Here is a 10,495-nt window from a genome sequence, read left to right as displayed (position 1 = left end):
GATAGATTTCCGCTGCAAATCATTCCAAAGACAATTCGACATTGAAAGAACTCAAAAACAAGCTTGAAGCGCAGGAGCTCTCAAGACGGGACAATATTGCTCAATTTTCTTTCTGTAGGCAAATAGACTTTTTTAAAAAAATAGAATCAAGCTCGCCTTGTTTCAAAAGGCCGATTTACAAAAGGCAATTAACAATATACTGGAAGCTGAAGAGCTGGCAGCGAAAAGGATAAAGCAAATAAAAATCGCAGACGCGAGCAAAGCCGGTTGGTTGACGATTCAGCAGTTGGAGAAAGGAGGGAAAAGGAACCAGAACGCCGACGAGCAAAAGAAGGTTCAAAATCGCAGAGGAGGCTGCCTTGAAGGAGCTCACATGTCGAAAACGTCAAAAACGATCGTTCTCTGATCAACACTACAAGATGATTCAGCAGCAATGTTGTCGCTGATCCTAGTCTTTTTCGAGGTGACTGTCAATTTCCTTTCTTTGTCTTATTTTTAGAAACATGGCCACACTCCCACGCTTTAATAAATTCTGAGATCAAAATTGATTGTGTTCGTTCTTTGATTTATTGAGGTTGTTTCAATATAATGAAACTGTTTTCAAGCGGATGAGCATGAAAATTTAGTTTTGTCTGTTTGAGCGGCCGAAGTACCGGAATGCTGTAGTGTTGGCTCATTCCACTCCCTTGTGCTAGGTTCAATGAAACTATTTCCACTGTTGTGATTCCAAGCTTATACTACTTATAAGGCCTGCATGTTGCCAGGCCTTTCACATGCAGGCTTACGCCTTACGTCGAGTACCGACCACACTTTTCTAGTTCTCCTGTGTGCACCGTTAAGTTCCTATATTGCTCGTGCTTCGTTTAATTGTTCTTTATATTCCACGACGACAAGATGCAAGGGCACTGGTTCCGTGACCGCCCCTTCGCCTTTAACCCTGCAATGTTGCACCGAGTTGGACGCAAAGCACAGTCGGCACTCCCGCTTGGATACACCGACTACCATACCAGAGGCATGCCGTTGCAGGCAACCTGTCTGTACCTTCGGTCCTGCAATTTAGGGACCCGTCTTGGGATATACAACCAAGTCAGCAATCGCCGATAGCAAGCCCTCTTCTACAAGTTCAGCGTCGTAGGCCTATTGGAGGTAAACTGTGATTACGAATTATATTGCGCTACGGACATCCCCTCAGATAATATTGTAGCGTGTCCCGCTGCACAGGGTTCGACGCTGTAAAGAACGACACTCAGGTGCAACTCATTGTTCTGGTCACAAAAATCTCTGCTTTATTCTGTTGCGTACACTACAATGTGCTCTTCCGACAAGCTCTTCTTTTTTTTTACAACATGGCGCCTGACGGCAGGGACTGCGCAGGCGCGAGGCGGGAAAACCGCGGGCCGTTCGCAACCAGCGCGGGCAGCCAGCCAACTCCATGCGGGTCCGAGCTGGCACCCCCACCGGCCGAAACCCGCTGGCGCTACAATATTAATTTCAAAGGAAGGTTGCATGAGCATTCAATTTTTAGGCGCAAGATTGGTGCCTCTTCAATGATAATGTCGGTTATTGAAAAAGGATACGAATCCTGTTTATAACTCCACCTCATTCTACGTTTTCTAATAATAATAAAGAAATCCGCTATTCTTGAAGATGCCTTTGTGGTAGAATATACTTTGGAATAGTTAAACCGTTCCTTCTTTCGTAGTTAATTCGTTGTCCGTTGCGTATCAACTTCCCGGCAAACGCAGGCTTATTCTAGACCTCAGTAAAATAAATGAATTTATACCAAAGATTTCATTTAAACTGTACGACTGGAAAATAGGTCTTCAACTTTTGTCCAAAAATGCTCACACGTTTTCTCTTGCTTTAAAGTCTGGATACCATTGCATTGATATTTGTGCCAATTACCAGAAATAGTTAGGTTCTCCTGGGTTATCAATGATCTTAGAAGGTATTTTGAATTTACAGTGTTACCATTTGGTCTTTCATCAGCTCCATTGCTATTTACCTAGATGATGAAGCCTCTCGTCACTCATTAGCCTGCCGCTGGTATCCTTATTGCAATCTATTTGGGTGATGCTTTTTGTGTTATTCCTTCGACTTCTGATGAAAGTGCACTGAATCTATTAGTGTGGCCAAAGATATATGTCATGTAAAAACTGATCTAATTAGAGCTGACTTTGTATATAGTATTTGTAAAAGCCATTGGAATCCCACTAATAGAATTGAGTGGATAGGTATGACTTTGGCACATCCTTGGGAACTTTGCAGGGTCCTTCAGAGACGGATGGATAAAATTCTCAACACAATTGCAGAGATTATGAGATCGGACATAATCGCAATCAGAAAACTACATTCTTTCGCGGGACAAGTTATATCATCGCGTCCAGTGGTAGGTAATCTATCTTGGTTAACCATCCGGAACTGCCAGTTTACAATAGCTGGAGCCTCCCACGAAGACCAATTGATTAGTCTGGATGAAAATTGAGTTGGACTGACATTTCGGAGAATAATTTCTCGAAAAAAAATGCAAGAAACATATTCACATCTGCCAAAATAAACAAAATAGTATGTTGTGATGCAAGTGTTGTTGGTTCGGGGGCAATAATATGCAACGTTGTCCACACCGCTTACCAAAACTGGAATGTTGAAGAAGCTAGGATTACTTCTATATGGCAAAGGTGAACCTTTGGCACAATCTCCTTTTGGCACAATTTAATAGTTTTATTTCGCATCACATGTCGCCAAACCATTACATCATGTTTTTGTAGGCTGTGCCTAATTAACATATTATAAGCTTCTTCCAGGGCATGTGAACAGCTGTGCATTCATCACACTTTAGATACGAGGATGCATGGAAAACAACGTTTTTCTCAGACACGAGTCAGCAGTGTCTGACAATGGCATACATTTGCCAGTAAAAAGTTTCGTTAATCAAGTTATAATTCCAGAGTTTGATTATTATGTGATTCCCAGATAATTCCCACGATTTTTAAGATTCCTAGAGAGCCCTTTATGGTAAGCTTTGTTATATTTTTGACCATAAAAAGTACATGTCAGATTCGCAAACTTCATAAGATTGTTAGCTAAACAAAAATGTGCTCAACGTTATATAGTATACACTCACACATGCTCGTGCACATGTATTTTCCTATAATTTAGGCCCCTTTTCTCATGACTATGCTAGGATTACAAAGTAATAAGTCTGTTTTATTTATTTCTTATTGCAGATTGTTATCTAACGTCTGTAGCTGTAGCTAACGCCTAACGTCAAGTGCCCAATTTCGCCTAGTTTTCATCTTGCACTGTTATAGTTGTGTAACACCCAGTCATGCCAGCATGGTCAGTGCACAATGAGGCCTATCATCATGATACATGTGTAACCAGTGAAGTTGCTAATGATATGCATGTGACGGAGTCGTCAGGAAGTATATAGGCCCTCCTATTGTCAGTACGAGTGTGCACTTGACAGTTTCTCCACATTCACATAAGTTTGTGAGCAGGCGTTTGAATAATAGTGGGACTAAATGCTGAAGAGTCTGAAGCATTTACTATAATTTGTCAAGAGTAAGCCGAAACTCCTCTTGGAGTCATCACGTGGTTCCTTGAGGCAGTCACAGCTTCTTTTTGACCATAATTTTCCTTAGAAACTCCCAGTTGAAGATAGAGTAATAGCTTCCTTTTTTGATGAAAGATTGCGAGCCGCAAAATCTGACAGTACAAAATAATCAGATCTTCAGCTATTACGTGGTTGTATTCATTGATCAATGTCGAACACAATCCTGTAGATTCTCCTATAGTGCAGCACATAATATTGACTCATAAACGATCTCTACACAAACCTCCTGTTCAAAAAGAACCATTTAAGTTACACCAGGTTAAAGCCATAGTTAGAAATTTTGCACACCCTGAAGCAAGCCACACTCATTTACGAACGGCATGTTATGTGGCTCTGCAATATTTTGTATTGTTTAGGCACGACGAGATGGCACAGTTAAAAGTTAGCCATTTAGAAGAATTTTCCAATGATTCTGGTTTGAGTATTTTTATACCAACATATACCGGACATATTTGTCAAAACCCAAGATGAATTCTGTCCAGTTACGATTTTAAGAAATACATGGCAAAATAAACATAAACACAGGAGAAGATTCTTATATATTTACCCTTCTGTCATATTACTCCCAGCTTAAGTACTCATTCACCATTAGTAACGAAACCTTTAAGCTATTCAAGATGCTGGGCGATGTTTTTAGGTGCATTGGGACACATGGATATAGAAGACCATGTGAAATATGGTTTGCATAGTTTAAGATCAGGTGGGGCCACACATTTGGCTAATAAAGGGGTGTCAGACGAAATCATGATGATGCATGGTAGATGGAAACCGAATCAAGCTAAAAATAGATACGTAAAGCAGAGTAAAGAATCTTGGTTAAAGATTTCCAGGTTACTGTCACGTTAACCAAATATGTATCTAATTTCATTTCGTTTTCAGGCAAAAGCAAGATTAGAACAGAAAAAAAAGACTTGGTGTATCTGCCTTGAGCGAAAAAATTGATCGTGCAAGGTTAATTTGCATGTGTAATATTCAAAGACAGATTAACATAAATGTGCTTGTGCATATTCAAAATGTTTTATAAGTTTTGGTCATAATATTGTGGCGAAACAGGGTAGCTGCGCAGACTTGTGTTTAGTCTGGGTTATTGATAATTCAGGCGCGTCTAATCATGTATTAAACACGCGCGCGGCAACCAATCAGAGGCGCGCATTACCTTAGGTCTGGGCGCTGGCTGCGTGGGTTGCCAGGACTTCTCAAGATGGCAGCGTGCTAACCACAGCTCTGTGGAGTTGTGTTGTGTTCTGAGTTTTGAGTGTAAATCTGACGTACGACCGCTGGTGGTTGGGGTTCAACCTCAAGTGTACCTGGTGCGATCGGTTAGTGTGGTGGTAGATTATAGGGTTAGGGAACCCGTGTGAACCAGTTAATTGGGGAATTAGCGAAGCTTAGACTAGAAGGATTGTGTGCCGTTGTTCCATGCTTTTTGGCATAGCGACGGTTGGTTGCGGTCCTGGTCTGGGAGCTTGCTTTCCTCGTTAAGGTTAACTGGGTGCAGAGTTCCGTTAGAGTCTGGTGAGGACTATTAAAATCGCCTTCTTAATCAACTTACCTGCGTTATTTTGTAATAACTTGAAGTGGGTGATGGTTATTTAAGTCACATTAAACCTTACTGCAATTTGGGAACTGTGGGAACTTGCTTCTTAAGGCAGTATAGATTATTGTTGTATAAGCCTACCCTGCTGTGTTGTACAGTTACGAAGATTGTATTTGCTTGTGTAATCAAGACTTATATATATAACGGTTTTTTGCCCTTACCCAACGTATATTAATAACTTGAAGCACTGTATGCTCAGTGCTTGTCCGAGAGCTTGCGAAAAAACCTCACAAGCTTACTCGGGTGGGACTCGAACCCACGACCTCCTGCTTACTAGTTCGAGTCCCACCCGAGTAAGCTTGTGAGGTTTTTTTTTGCAAGCTCTCGGACAAGCACTGAGCATACAGTGCTTATTAATATACGTTGGGTAAGGGCAAAAAAACCGTTATATATATAATTAACATCTCCCCAACGCAAAAAAAAATACATCTTGAAAATGGTCAAGACTTATTAGTTATAAGCCATCGGTAGATTATTTATTCAGACTTGAGGGTTACCCTGATCACTGTGAGGGTTACCTGGTTATTGAGAGGGTTACTGTTGCAGCAGTGCCGCGATTTCACGGCCGTCTCGTGAGGGCGCGCTTCATCAAAAGGCCACGCTTAGGGGTGCACCACTACAAATAAATTCCCATAGACAGCAGTGATAAATCCCCATACTTCACAAACATTTTAAAAATACTCACAACTCTCACAGGTGTTCAGGCTGCACAGAAAAATGATGTTCCACATGTCCTCTTTCATTTTCCTTTCAATTTTCGGGGGGTTGACCAATGAATTTTTGAGAAATTTTCACCAGAAGCAGACCACCCCTAAAATGCAGAAAATGTCCCTGTCCAGAAAAGTAGCCATTTTGAAAAACCCTCCCTCAGCAAAATGGCTCAAATAGTGCCACTTTCATACCCGATTGCATCCAAATTGCTCAGAATTGGAAGCCCCGAGTCCGGCCCAGAGGTCCAGTCTCATATTTCTTGAATTCCTCAGTTCCATGGCTCTCAGGTCCCTCTAATATAGAATACTTTTATTAATGAGCTCGGCGGACATATTTCTGGCCTAATTACCAGGGTGCACCCTATAATAGCGGGCAACTTTCACATTGTGACACAACAGCACTCTTAAGAGAATCAGAATATATCCCAAGTCATTATGTAAAAAAAAAATTGAAAAATATTGCCCCTGGGAGAAACCGCAGAGGTAAACGCATAAGGGTATGGCTATGCCATTTTGCACAATTTGAATAGGAAAACTGCATGCCTGTGTGCATGCCTTGTGCATCTTGAGGGTGCTTATTTCTCTCCTTCCCCCACCAAATCTAGACAAAATTTCCCTCTTTAACACAAACATTCCATTTTGCGATCAATCTGGGCTCATTGCGTTGTGGATATGCCCACTTTGGGGGCGGATCCTGGGTGGAAAGGGGGAGGGTTCTAATTATAAGTTTATACGCACAGTTGGACTTTGGAAAGTGTATGTGGGACTTTCTGTATGTTACAGATGATAATGTGACATCAGGCTCTCTGGTATTTTGGCTCTTTCTCAATTTATTGCAACAAAGAAACACCAACAGAAGATCAACAGCTGTACACAATGGACACTGATGCTATGCATTGGTGTACGTAAAATCATACTGAAATCGGAGGATTCAGTACTAAATGTCAGGGTTAATCCCTGGTCGTGGCTGCCCAATTCTATAAAACTACAAGCCGAGGATATATGATTCCCAGGCCCTGCCCCCACCACAGCCTAGCCACAATTGTACTAGCCGGGTTACTGTCCTATCTTCCAACCCCCTCCCCCCCCCACATACACACCACACCCTAATAAAATAAAAGAAATCTTATTCCATGTCATGCTTGTCAAGTATATTTGATGTGCTCTGTGTTCATTATTATGGGGTTTGACAGTGAGTCTGTGTGGCCACATGCATTTTGTCAGATGCTCACACACACAGGAGAAAATTTATCAGACTTGCACAGCCAACTAGTTCTGCAGCAATACTGGGTTGATTGGAATGTGCAGTCTGCAAATGTAGCAAAGGCTGGCGTCAGAATGGCCACAAATTGTCCCTGTCAAACTTACAGTCCATTTCAGATGAACTCACCAACAGTCTATATAAGGCAAACACAGGAGTAAATAGGAAGTAGTTGTTGCCAGAGATGAGTCTTCAAGGACCAGTCCAATGCAGTGCTGACAATTTAAGGATGTCACGCTGCTCCGTCCCGATGTTGCCGAGACGATTTCTCAGACAAACTCGAGTGCCACAGAGTCCAACGGACAGTCACAGGGGTACGAGCAGCATGGCGGTTTGTTGACATCAAGCCTTCTGCAGTGGACTTAGTTGCAATGCTGTCCTCATGCATACATGCACATGTACACCACAGAGAGAGGAAATCCTGATTCTGATGGCCAGCCCACGTTGATTCCGACTGAGAAATGTTGGGGTTTGTACAACACAGAATTTCCACAGCTGATGGAAGGAGGCTCTTATCAGTAATGGACACAACTGTCCCTTCAAGGAATGTCCTGCAAATAAATCAACAAATTTCGTGAACATGCTGAAACTGTCACAAAAATGGGCACATGCAACCAGATCAAGAGCAATCGTGCAAAACCTACGTGAAGTGCAGGGTTGCAGGAAAGACGCCGCTTGCTGTGGCGAATGACAAAGTCAAGCATCCTTTTGGCAAGGCAACCGTTGAAATTGTCCACTTTATTAGGCTGCAGACAAATTTTAGTTCAGTCATGTCAGTCGTAATGCACTGTGTGTTTTAACTTTCACCCCCGACATGCTGCCCGCCCTATATATCCTCGACTTTATCAGCAGTCAAAATTAAATTTTCCCAAGCAGAAAATTGGGATTTACTTGATTTTATCTCACTACAAAACTATGTATCTGGGTTTCCATCTCAATAATTATATAAATAAACTAGCCAGGAAGAAAAAATGACAGCAAGCAGAAACTAGAATGATTCGAATGACTCAATGTTTTCCATAGTGTATGATGGTTCACTTACCGGTAAACGTTTACTCCACTATGCTTGTTTTTTCTGCTCTTGTCAATAAAAACCTGGAATTCAAAAGTACAGAGGGCAAATTATTTTGTGTTCTGTTATATTTTGCTTTAATTTAATCTCAATGTGCCCAAAAAGCAGCAAAAAACATCTTTTTAAATTCCCATCAAAACAAAATGGCCGCCACCATTCTCTGGATCTATAGGGTGCACCACTACAAATAAATTCCCATAGACAGCAGTGATAAATCCCCATACTTCACAAACATTTTAAAAATACTCACAACTCTCACAGGTGTTCAGGCTGCACAGAAAAATGATGTTCCACATGTCCTCTTTCATTTTCCTTTCAATTTTCGGGGGGTTGACCAATGAATTTTTGAGAAATTTTCACCAGAAGCAGACCACCCCTAAAATGCAGAAAATGTCCCTGTCCAGAAAAGTAGCCATTTTGAAAAACCCTCCCTCAGCAAAATGGCTCAAATAGTGCCACTTTCATACCCGATTGCATCCAAATTGCTCAGAATTGGAAGCCCCGAGTCCGGCCCAGAGGTCCAGTCTCATATTTCTTGAATTCCTCAGTTCCATGGCTCTCAGGTCCCTCTAATATAGAATACTTTTATTAATGAGCTCGGCGGACATATTTCTGGCCTAATTACCAGGGTGCACCCTTAGCGCTACTGCCTCGGTGTATACAATTTAACTGAATTCAGAACAGGGTTTCAAATCAGCAATCATCATACATCCTAGGGGGGTTCAGAAGTATTCAGTTGGCTCACATATATTCAAGGGAGGGACAGCAACTACATGCCGGGAGGGTTTTTTCTTGAATTTCTTCTTAAATGCAATAAACCAGATTGCCAACTAAACTTGGAAAATAGTCTACAGTTAATCTGATCGCTGTGAGGTTTACCATGATCACCTTCAGGGTTATTCTGGTGTAGGTTAAGGATAAGGCTGATTTAATCACGTTCGTGGTGCAGTTGACCTCGTAGGACTACCTCCCCGTGAGGATAATTTTGTATATAATTAATTGCTGTTGTATATAGAGGATAACTGAGCACTATCACTGAATAAACCAATCATATAATTGCCTTAGAAATCACTGGTCACTGTAAGATTTAGTCAGTCCTGTATCACTTGTATTGACATTAACTGTAATCTTTAGTGACATTTGGATCAATTACCTAATCACAGAGCGGTGGTAAACTTCCACCAAACCAACAGCCCCTAAGGCATTTGCGTTTGGATAGCCGCTCATTCTTGCGTAAGGTTAAATAAATATATTTGTGGGGTTAGGCCAGGTCAATTCTATCTCCGATCAGGCCAGTCTGCTGGTCCGCCACAAAAAGGTGTCAGTTGTCCCGCCACAATATTTCGCCAACAGATAATCCGCAGATTGTGAGAGCCTTCATCGCGGAATCTCAAGTAATATTGGCTGAGATTGACAATTAGAATTTGTAACGTGTTTGAGAATTTCCGAGCTAATAACGCACGTTACACATGGTTGGTCGGAGTCTTGGCTAGGTATTTCTGGGAAATTTGTAATAGTTAAGATCCGAATTGTATTTTGAAATTTAGTGGTTTAACACCCCCCAATCTTTTTGGTAAACGTTTCGGGGCGGTCAGTTGTGGAGTTTGTATCCCAAGAAAGGGATTTGCTTGGAATTATGCAAATGTATTAAATGCTTAACAGAATGTTTCCCTCTTTGGATGTGTTGTGATAACTGATATCAAATTTTATGCTCTCTTTCCACGGTGGAATTTAAAGATTTCGATGAGGTTCCGAACAGATGATCCGAAGAGAGTTGAGCTAAAATCCCAGGGTGGGATTAGTTGGAATATTTGAGTTATGTTGGCTAAAAAAAGCCAGAGAGTACTTTTGGCTGAATGACCCGGACAGAGAATCCGTAGAGCATAAGGGCTGGAATCCCAAGGTGGGATTTGTTGAGATTGTACATATATCGAATCATTTTCATTTGATACTTTGTATATTCATATATTTTTTATTTATATGATTTATTGGGATTTATTTTCTTTTTGAAAAGCCTATGTCTTGATACTCGACGCTTGAAACATGGCCACACTCCCATGCTTTAATAAATTCTGAGATCAAAATTAATTGTGTTTGTTCTCTGATTTATTGAGGTTGTCTCAATGGAACGAAACTGCTTTTCATGCGGATGAGCGAAGCCAAGTCTCATCCTTTCCTTTCCTTCCCCCGTAGCTCACCCACGAACAGCCCTCCCGCTCATAAACTTCTCGGAAGTCAG

The 10,495-nt window shown here is 41.4% G+C and overlaps 1 long non-coding RNA gene across 2 annotated transcripts; it reads right to left on the bottom strand.

Moving 5' to 3' along the window:
- Positions 1 to 6,733: 6,733 nt before the first annotated feature.
- Positions 6,734 to 8,820, bottom strand: LOC147797834 (uncharacterized). Of its 2 annotated transcripts, XR_015426932.1 has the most exons (4): positions 8,507 to 8,820; positions 8,227 to 8,279; positions 7,829 to 7,930; positions 6,734 to 7,735 (listed from the first exon to the last, which is right to left on the bottom strand). It is a non-coding gene; the product is annotated as an uncharacterized LOC147797834 (long non-coding RNA). The 2 variants fall into 2 exon arrangements; XR_015426931.1 differs by lacking the exon at positions 7,829 to 7,930.
- Positions 8,821 to 10,495: the final 1,675 nt, after the last annotated feature.

The sequence above is a fragment of the Acanthaster planci genome, linkage group LG10 (assembly GCF_054643075.1).
Source record: "Acanthaster planci isolate LZ-2023a linkage group LG10, COTS_SCS, whole genome shotgun sequence".
NCBI classification, from domain to species: domain Eukaryota; kingdom Metazoa; phylum Echinodermata; class Asteroidea; order Valvatida; family Acanthasteridae; genus Acanthaster; species Acanthaster planci.
The sequence above is the reverse complement of the archived record's forward strand: the minus strand, read 5'-3'. Positions and strand labels throughout refer to the sequence as shown.